This window comes from Dendrobium catenatum, unplaced genomic scaffold, assembly GCF_001605985.2.
Source record: "Dendrobium catenatum unplaced genomic scaffold, ASM160598v2 original_scaffold_117459, whole genome shotgun sequence".
NCBI classification, from domain to species: domain Eukaryota; kingdom Viridiplantae; phylum Streptophyta; class Magnoliopsida; order Asparagales; family Orchidaceae; genus Dendrobium; species Dendrobium catenatum.
In genome coordinates this window covers 79,494-90,408 of record NW_021435894.1, presented here as the reverse complement: position 1 = coordinate 90,408, position 10,915 = coordinate 79,494, and the positions used below count along the sequence as shown (strand labels likewise).

The window sequence follows — 10,915 nt, the reverse complement described above, 5'->3', positions numbered from 1 at the left end:
TGAAATATAAATTGAGTGGTAAATTTTAGTAGCAATCTAGTGAGAGGATTCGTTGACTTTGGGCGATCATAGTTCATTAATTAAGAGTAACACGCTTTAGATATCTTGGATCTACTTGTTCAAAGTGATGGTGAAATAGATGCGGGATATTATCAGCAAATTCAAGTTTGTATGGTTGAAAGTGGAGGAATACTTTAGGCCTATTTGTGCGATAGAAAGTTCCCCTCCAACTTAAGGGAAAATTCTATAAAAAGAATGGTGGTGAGAAACTGCAATGCCTTTTATTGGTGCCTGAATGTTGGCTTATTAAAAGCGAAGCATAATACTAAGTAAGTGTTGCAAGAGATGCAGGATTGTTTAGGTGGATGAGTGGCTTTACCTTTAGAATATAAGGAATACGAAATGAGCATATAAAAAGTGAAAAGGTTGCAGTAGCTCCAGTGAGAAGATAAGATTAGCAGAGACGTCGCCTATTAAGACTGGTTTTGGCCACATTAAATGAACAGGCCTTCCTATAAGCCGCTGTTAGGAAGTTTGAGGGTTTATTAGATTTGACTTATGTTAAGAAAAGCTAGAGGTAAGACCTAAAAAGACTTGGTTTTATAAAATATAGAAATGATCTTTCTTTTTATTAAGATTATAAATGGGAAAAATTGAACTTTTTAAACAGGACACAATGGCGAAAAAAGGATTCCATGTAGACCGACCCCACATAGTGGAGGACAAAGGCTTGATGTTTGTTGTCTGTTTGTTTTTGTATTATTCTTTAATCTTTAATTTATCATCAATTTTTTACCCCAAGTGAATAAAGTGTTTTTGGCCTATTTACAAAAGTCTTACATTTCTTTTTTTTAATGGAGAAACTATCATGTTTATTTCTTTTGGAAAAGCAATCACCTTAACGCAATAAAGTTTGAAACATGTTTGTGGGCTCCGAAAATTCGGCCCCGGCCTCCCGCCGTGACTTTTTTTCTTAATTGTTGCGGCGAGGAGTTATTTAACTGAATAAGGTTTTTGAGGTATAATTTGGCAATGGCAGATGGGTTTGGTTAGAATTAATACTTATTCGATAATGTTTGAGAAAAATTTGGAGATTTGATATTTAAAATAGAAATTTCACCATCTTTCACTTAAAGCGGATGGTGGGGGAATGGATGATGGGCCCGATCAAGATCCCATGGTTCCGTCATCCCGGGCCATCGTGGTCCCTGGTCTACTTAGTCAGAGGAGGTAGTCGACCCAACCTGACAGAAGGATCCTTGTCGGCAGCCATGGGTTGCTTCGTCCAAGGGGACCTTGTAAACCAGGGTTTGTGTTTGTCTAAGGGGACAAATTTAAATTCACCTTAGCTGACAGAGGGCTTTGTGCCCTATCGATCATATCCTATTGATTCATATCTCAAGGATTTAACGCCATTAAGGAGCGTATTGGCTCTGGCCATAACCGCTATCTGTGGTGCCATTTGGCGGCAAAACCACTCGGTTCAGAGGGCCCCGGGTCATAATCGTTTACCTGCAGTGCCATTTGGCAGCGAAACTGGCGGTTAGAGGACACGTACCACGTCCTTACTGGCAAGAGATTGTTTGATAATGGATCCTAGTGATATTTTCGACTAGGCATTTAGTTCTTTGTGAGTTGAAATAAAATTTAATTTGTCCGCCCCAGCAAAATGTTGCGGAGGGTGGATGAATTTTGCTTTAAGTTTTTCATGGTTGAATTTCAAATTTTAAATATTTTTGAAATTTTGAGATTTTGAATATTTTTGGGATTTTGGTTTTTGTGGAGTTTTGGATTTTTATGGGTATTAAATTTTAAATATTTTTGGAATTTTGGGATTTTGAATATTTTTGGGATTTTGGTTTTTGTGGAGTTTTGGATTTTTATGGGTATTTTGGGTGGAACTTTGGAGTATTTGAAATGAACTTTTGGGAGAATTGAAAGTATTTGGGAACCCCTCCGGTTGAGATTTGCATTCAACACGGCCATCATCGGGGTGTTTGGGGTCATTTCTCTTTATGGATTGAACCTTGTCAACTCTATCGGGCTGTCGACAGAGGATCGGGTTCATAGGCTTTATGCCATTTGATAGTGAATTCTCATTGTTATAGGCCTTGAATGCTTAATATGGATGTATTAAGACAAATATAACAATCGTCACAACCGTATATTTGTTTGTTGGTTCGAACCCTGTCGACTTTTATTGACCTGTATAGAAGGATCAGTTTCGAACCTGAATTCACTTGTTAACCCGCGCAGCATCCCTAGACGTTACGTGTGTACCAATAACACGCTCGCCGGGGCCCATGCGGGTGTTTGGGGGCATTTTATAATTAAACTCTGTCGATTCCTTTTATCTGCTTAGGAGGATCGTGTTCAAAATTTGATAACCCGCGCAGCATCTCAAGACGTATGTGTATTTCTATAACTCGCTCGCCGGGGCCCATGCGGGTATTTGATTACATTTACCCCTTTTAGTGTGCCTATGTGTATACAAACTATTGTGCACGTGCGGGGGTATTTTTGGAATAGACGCCTTCTATCTGCTTGTACGAATGTTGCAGATTCGATGGTGTGGCGTAGCAGCTTTTGAATAGAGTTGTTCGCTGCTTCGTACAGGTAGACTGTCGTACGCTATTTATTGATTTCTGTAGGTGGATCATGGTGCACTAACTAATCTCCTGCTTTGTATTTATAGATGCTCGTAGATAGTTTATTGTATGCATGATAAATTTTCCACTGTAACTCATAAGCACTTGCACTTGATATAATTACTGTATCTTGCTCGTGGACAATAGACTGAGTGTACTACGAGTCTTCTACAGTGGCTCGTGATACTTGTAATCGTTGTTGTCATATTGCATGTTGTTCGTAGATGATATGTGATATTCATAATGGGGATCCCATAGAAGCTCGTTGGAGCTCGTATCTGTCATGTACTTTGTTGTTGTATTTGGTCTTTACAATGCATCCACTACTGCTGGAGGTAGATATATTTATCTTTAGACTGAAGTTGACTACAGTATACTGCACTTACTGTAGTCTTTATCTATCTACACAGGGTGGCATGTTATACATACATCTGTATTTGTCGAGAGATTGTATGTATTGCAGATCTTCCATTTAATCTTTGGTCATTGCTTGGATACTACCTCATTTGAATGATCTGAGGTATCTAAACTTTGTTATTCTTCATTTGTGTAACCTTTAAAAATTTGTTCCTCATTCGCCTTATATTTCTTGCTCATATGCTTACTTTCATTTGGATGATCAGGGTAAATGTTATGGGTCAATCATCATTTGATTTGTGATGTGAATGATGTCATCGACATTGTTATTGGTTGTCAATTAATATTCCAACCAATTTGATAACTTCTTGTTATTTCTTTTAAATCCTGTGGATTGGTTGCAAGCATATTGTTATATCCCCCAATTGATCTTTCTCTTTATGGATAAATCACATTCATTGTATCATTTATATGTCATGAATTTCCCATCTATTTGTTGACATTCATGCATATTTCATTGAATATATTTGGGTATATCATATCATTATCTTCATAACATATCAAGTCTTTCTACTCGAAGAAGAGAATATCATATCTGCCTATGTATCGCTCTTCAATATTCATTGGTACCCCTTCAATTTGGTCCCCATTTGTAAGAAGCTTGTTGTGTTTATTGTGTGATTATTCTTCTTGAAAGAGATGGATACATCCACTTGCCTAATTGATCCATAAGTGAGTTGTTCACTTAGCATTCGCTCATTCATTATTTGATGACTCGAATTTATTTTATGATCGGTTTGAGCATGATTTAGTTCATTTAATACTTAGTTTGAGTCCACAAATCTTGTCCAAGCCCGGTGTAGCTTCAACATGAATCTTCTATTCATTTGAGTTTGAGTCCAAATGGTTCAAGCTCCCTTGTATCACTTTCAAGTTCAAGCTTCTGGTTGTTTAAGCTTGAGTCCAAGTTCAATCATGGTTTTGTACTGTCTAAATTTTGTTCAAGTTCAAATCAAGTTCGAGTGTAGTCCTTGTTATCTTGTAGAGTCCAAGTCCGATTTCAAATAATAAGCTCAAGTTTCATATCCATAAGTTTGAGTTCACTTTGTTCATGCTTGAGTTCCTTTGCTTAGTCATTTGAGTTCAAGATCGTGTTCAAAACACAAGTTCAAGCTTACAAGCTTCACCATTTGATTCGAATTTAAGCTCATTTTGATTAAGTTTCTTGTAGTTCATGTCACATTTGAGTTCGAATTTGATGTCAAAGTCCTTGTCTTTATTTCAGACAAAAGTTCGGCAGCCTCCCGACGTCTCCCCCATAAAGGGGAAAAAACCAAGAGGCCGCCTACCCGCCACGTCAACAAAGACGTGCACGGTTGGTGTTGGTGAGACACCGCGTCGGTGATTTTTTTATTTTTTTCTCCCACTACGCGCAACAAAGTCGTGCATGGGGTTTTGAAAAGCATTTTTTATGAAAAAGGGCAGTTTTGCTTTCCCTCCGCTCGAGGATACTTATAAGTGACCCCGCTTCGACGTACGTGCCGCACCGGGGTCCCATCCCACCACGCGCAACAAAGGCGTGCATGAGACAGTTCTTCGATTTGTCACGAATATTGAAGTAGGGTTTTGAGTTTAGAAATTTTTATAACTTCACGGAGTCGTCGTAGTTGGCACATGGATCGAGGGGTCACTCGCCTACCTCTAGGGGTGTCAATTTTTGACACGACACGAAACACGACCCGAAAAAATCCGGGTTCGGGTCAACCCAAACCCGAAACGGGTCAGGTTCGGGTTGAAGAAATCAACCCGTTTTAAAAATCGGGTCGGGTTCGGGTTGACACGGAAACACGAAATTGACCCGAAAGTGAATATTTGACCCGAAAATCCAAGTTTGACCCGTTTTTTACCCGATTTTGACCCGAAAAACGAAGATTGACCCGATTTTTGACCCGAAAACTAGCAATTTTGGGTCAATTCCGTGTCATTCGTGTCGTGTCGGGTTCGGGTCCGGAAACCTGACCCGTTTTTAAAAATGGGTCGGGTTCGGGTTGACCCGAACAGTGCCGGGTCAGTTCCGGGTTCGACCCGAACCCGACCCGTTGACCCGAATTGACACCCCTAGTTAGGTCTATGGGCCGGTTGGCAAATCTTACATAAGATCAAAAATATCAACTGTACAACCACATTTAATTTATGGTGAGGATGTTATCATTCAGTTTATGACAAGGATGGTATCATTTGGAGTGATCCAAGATACTTGAATGTAAAACTAGAAAGCCAATCATTTTCTGATTACATTGGTTTTAGTACAAAAGTATGCAGTGCTTATATCATTGCTCTTAATGATTTATCTGTTTTTTTTTTAATGAGCGTGACATGAATTCTAGGGAAACAAATCTTTGTTTATGTTGATTTATGTAGTAAGTTTTGTGTGACCTACTAAACATTGTGTTTAACCCAAAATATCTATTTATGTTTTTATTTTCAAGGGTAAAGAATCTGTAGAGAAGGCTTGGTGATACCAAGTTTTTTTGGTTTTATGCTCTCTTTTTACAAGTTTTTGATTTCCCCCCGCCCGGGGGTACTTATGAGTGACCCTGCTTCGCCGTACGTGCCGCACCGGGATTCCATCCTACCACGGCCAATAAAGGCGTGCTTAGGACAGTTCTCCAGTTTGCCACGGACATTGAAACAAGGTTTTGAGTTTTAGAAAAGTTCATACCTCCGCGGGGTTGTCGTGGTTGAGGGGTCACTCGCCTCCCTCGTCGTAGGTGTCGCACCGGGTTCCCTCCTACCACGCGCACCAAAGGCGTGCTTAGGTGGTCTACCGGTCCGACGCGAACATCGAGGAAGGAGAGTGGGGGGAATTATTTGTTTATTTATCATTAATTATAATAAAATAATTATAATTAATTAAAAGTAATTATAATTAATTAAGAAAACTAATTATAATTAATTAAGAAAAATTATAATTAATTATAAATTATTAATTATAATTAATAGGAATTAATTATAATTAATAAAATAATAAATTATAATTATTTAGAAATTAATTATAATTAATAATAATTAGGAACAATTAATTATTAATATTAGAGATTAATTAAGATTAATAAAAATAATTAATAGGTATTAATAAAAATTAATTAAAATTAACTAAATAATTAATTATAATTAATAAATTAATTATAATTAATTAAAAATTAAAAATAATTAATTATTATTAATAAAAATTAATTATAACTAATTAAGATAATTATTCATCAATTATTAACAATCAATATCAATTAATTATAATAACTATTAACTAATTATAATAAATTAAAATTAATTAATAATAATAATAATAATAAAATAATATAACCCCCCCATTCCTCTCTGCTCACGGGAATGGCCATAGAAGCACGTGAAAAGGAGCAAAGTTACCTTCACAGAGAGCGGCTCTTGTTGTTGCTTCCGGTCAAAATGTCGTAATTTAATAATAATAATAATAAAATAATATAACCCCCCCATTCCTCTCTGCTCACGGGAATGGCCATAGAAGCACGTGAAAAGGAGCAAAGTTACCTTCACAGAGAGCGGCTCTTGTTGTTGCTTCCGGTCAAAATGTCGTAATTCCCAATCCGACAGTAAGGGAAAGTCGGTCGGGGGAGCTAAGCCGGAGCAGCAACAAAGAGAACGGAGGGGAGGCTCGGGTTCGGTCGGAGCAAGTATGGGGGAGAAGATCTCAATCTCTCTCTCTCTCTCTCTCGGCTTGGAATCAGCACAGTGACGGGAAAGGAGGGAGGAGTTCGGAGCTGTGGTTGGACAAGGAGGAGAGGAGGAAGAGCTCTTGTTAGGTATCGGGAGAGAGGTTCGGTCGTGTGGAAGCCAAAGGGAGAAGCAGCCCAAAGCCATGGGGTTGATCCAGTATTTAAAGGCGACTTGGGCGCTCGATCGAGGTGGGATCGTAGATTTTGAGCACGATTTCACGGAAAATCGACTGGAGCGGCGCCGTTCTGCAGGTAAGCGGGATTTCTTCCTCCTTTTCGACAAGATTTCAGGATTACGTGGATTTTTGCTTGATTTTGATTTTCTCTTCTCCCTTTGATTTTAATTTTACTGTTGAGGTCAACACATGTTTTATTTGTTTATTTTTATTAGTTGGCTTGCTTTATTTATTAAGAACATATTGTTAGAAAACAAGAGGTTTGAGAAGAAAAGACTTGCTTTATTTCATGATTTCTTCCCTATATATAGATCTATATAGGAAATCTTAATACATAAACAAATTATTACATAATAACTCGAACATGGAAAGAGTTTTGGTGTGAGTGATGCGTCCCACTGATCATGCATTATAGCTGTTGGATCTTATTTGTACTGAACGACTGGATTCTAACACTTCCCCTCAAGCTGGGAAGTATGGATCTATCATTCCCAGCTTAGCTATCATTTTAAGAAAGACAACATTATCCACTCCTTTGGTAAGGATATCTGGAAGTTGATCTTTTGATGGTACATGGTTGATATATATAAGTCCACTGTCTAATTTTTCCTTTATAAAAATTTCTTTTATAAAATGTGTGTCAACTTCTATATGCTTGATCCTGTCATGTTGAACTGAATTGTGAGCTATGCTAATTGTTGATTTGTTGTCACAATGTAGTTTTATGGGTTTGCCCCATTTGATCTTTAGATCTTCTAAAATCATTTTAATCTATAATACCTCACATATTCCCAAGGACATAGCTCTATATTATGTTTTTGCGCTGGATCTTTTCACCACGTTCTGCTTCTTGCTTCTCAGTGTGACTAGGTTTCCTCCAACGAATGTGCAGTATCCAGAAGTAGATCTTCTATCCACTGGTGATCTTGAATAATCAACATCAGTGTATGCCTCTAAGGTTATTTCTTAGTCTCTTTTAAAAATAATCCCTTTTCCTGGGTTACCTTTAAGGTAGTGCAGTATTTTATTTACTGCTTACATATGGGCATGTTTTGGATTTTGCATAAACTGACTGACCATACTGATAGCAAATGATATATCTGGCTGGTGTGTGAAAGGTAGATCAAGTTCCCTACAAGTTTTTGGTAGGCTCCTTTATCTACATTTGGATCTTCTTTCGCTTTTCCCGATTTGAGGTTTTGTTCTACTAGTGTTGGTGCTGGCTTACAGGCTAGTTTTAATGTTTCTTTTAGAAGATCTTTAATGTACTTTTGTTGTAAGATGAAGATTCTTTTGTTGGAGTGAGCTACTTCGATTCCAAGAAAGTATTTTAGTCTATCAAGTTCTTTGATGTCAAATTCCTTGGTAAGCCTTTTTCTTAGACTATTTTTCTCCTTTTCATTATTTCTAGTCAAGATAATATCATTCTCGTATACTAATAATATTGTGACTCCTCCTGAGTCTGAGTGTTTAAAGAATAGTGTATGGTTTCCTTGACTCTGTTGGTATCCATTAGTAAGCATGAATTTGGAGAATCTTCCAAATCGGGCTCTAGGTGACTGTTTTAATCCATATAGGACTTTTTTCAACTTGCATACCTTGGTACCTTCAGATTTTTCTTTGAATCCTGGTGTTATTTCCATAAATATCTCTTTCTCCAAGTCCCCATGTAGGAATGCATTTTTTAGATCTAATTGTTCCAGATGACAGTTGTATTTAGTTGCTAGTGAGAGTAAGATCCTGACGGTGTTCATCTTGGCTACATGTGCAAAGGTTTCCAGGTAGTCAATGACATATGTTTGCATGTAACATTTGGCCACTAATCTTACTTTGTACCTTTCCAGTTTCCCATCAGATTAATATTTTACATAGAATATCCATTTGTAGCCAACTGATTTTTTTTTTCCTTTTAGTAAGTTGATTTTCTAAGTTTTATTCTTTTCTAGAGGTTGCATTTCATCTTTCATGGCTTTTTTCTATTTTTCATTAGATAAGGCCTCAGAAATATTATTAGGAATATGAATTTCTTCTAATGTAACCAAGAAGTTTTTGTGTGAGGATGAGAAATTATTAAAGTTAGTTATGGGGTATATGGGAGGTGGTGAATTTACCATAATTTCAGGAGATGGTTCAGATTCTTGGAGATGGTTCAGAGTGTAGTTTGGATTTGTACGTCTCCCTTCTTTTGACTTTAGGAGTGATTTGAGATGGTGGGGGAAGGTCAAGAGGGGCAAGCTCAATCCCGTATATTCCTTAATTTCAGTCTTCCCTTGAAGATGAGGTTAGGTGAAATAGGAATTTTGTTCATTAAATGTAACAACAACAAAGACAAGGGCTATTTTTGTGGGAGGATGATAAAACTTGTGGCCTTTTTGGGTGGTGGAATATCCAACAAAGATGCATTTGAGTGCTCTTGGATCTAATTTTATCTTATTTTGGTTATGAATATGAACATAGGTAGTACATCCAAAAATTCTGGGTGTAAGGTTATTATGGTGCGGAACTCGGAGTAAAAGGTGGACATGATCTCCATTGGAGTCTTTAGTCCCAGGTTGTTGAAGGTAGGTGACGGTTAGGAGGGTTTCCCTCAATAGGATTTGAGTATATTGTAGTGGAATAGAAAAGCACAAGTGGAGGCTAGAAGGTGACAATTTTTCCTTTGTGCAACCCCATTTTGTTGTGGGGTATGAACACAGGACTCATTGATGATACCTTCTTTTTGGAGATAGGAGGATAGGGTTTGGTTGAAATAGTCTTTAGCATTATCAGAGCTAAATATTCTTATTTTTACCCCAAATTGATTCTAGATAATGGTGTGAAATATGAGAAGAATGGTGTTAACGTTAGATTTATTTTTGAGGAGGTAGATCAAAGAGACTCGTACAATAATTAATGAACGATACAAACTAGCTTGCCCAAGAGATGTTGGAGATTTTTAGGTTCTTCATATATCACTATGAATAAGATTGAAAGTGGTATCACATCTCTTTTTTTTTGGAAAAAATTTTTTATGCTTGGCTAACTCACAAGTTTTACAGTTAAAAAGTTCATTTTTCAATTTTTGAAAAAGTTTTGGATATACATATTTTAAGATATAAAAAGACAGATGCCCTAATCTATAATGATGAAGCCAGATAGTAGATTTCAATCAACGAGGGATAACATGGAGTAGCTATTTCTAGATTTGTTCAGTTCTTCCAGGTAATACAGTCCATCTTTCTCTTTAACAAGTCTAATCTTCTTCGATGATCTTTGGTCCTGAAATAGGCAATAAACAGGGTTGAATGGTGCTGGACAATTATAGTCTTTGGTAAGTTTATGTATGGATATTAGGTTTGTGGATAATTGAGGTACATAAAGCATATTCTTTAGAGTTAGGGTGGGTGATAAAGGTATGTCTTCCTGGCCTGCTACTATGGTGAGAGAACCATCTTTAGTGATGATTTTCTTGTCACTTGGGCAAAGGGTATAGTTGATGAAGTGGGTAGGGGTATGGGTCATGTGATCTGTGGCTCCTGAGTTAATGATCCATAATCCTTTTAAATGATTTCTAGAGGCAGTTAAACTAAAGGAAATAGGAAGCTTATCTGAAAGTGCAAGAGAGGAAGATGCAGGTGGTTTTTTAAGATATAATAGGAGTCATTTCATTTTATCAACATCTTCTTTATTGAGTTCTCCGAGGATGTACTATGCTTCTGGGTTGGGCTGACTTGTTGTATTGTTTGCATACAATGTGCTCCTTGTTTCTCTTCTTTGATTCCACTCCTTACTGTGGGGTTTTCCATATATTTTTCAGCATGTTTCTTTTGTGTGTATTGACTTTTTGCAATAACTACACCAAATAGAGTCTTTATCTTTGAATTTTGCAGAGTCATTACTTTTTTCCTTCCATAGAGCTTCTTTAGTTACCATTGCTGAGCCTTCAATAGATTTTGGCTCCAACATTACACCTTGTCGTCTTTCTTCAACGCGGATGATAGCT

At 37.2% G+C, this 10,915-nt stretch overlaps 1 protein-coding gene across 1 annotated transcript in view; it reads left to right on the top strand.

The window, feature by feature from the left end:
* LOC110094205 overlaps window positions 1-10,915 on the top strand; it is a 37,571-nt gene that overhangs the window by 7,628 nt on the left and 19,028 nt on the right. The gene's annotated exons all lie outside the window — the stretch shown is intronic.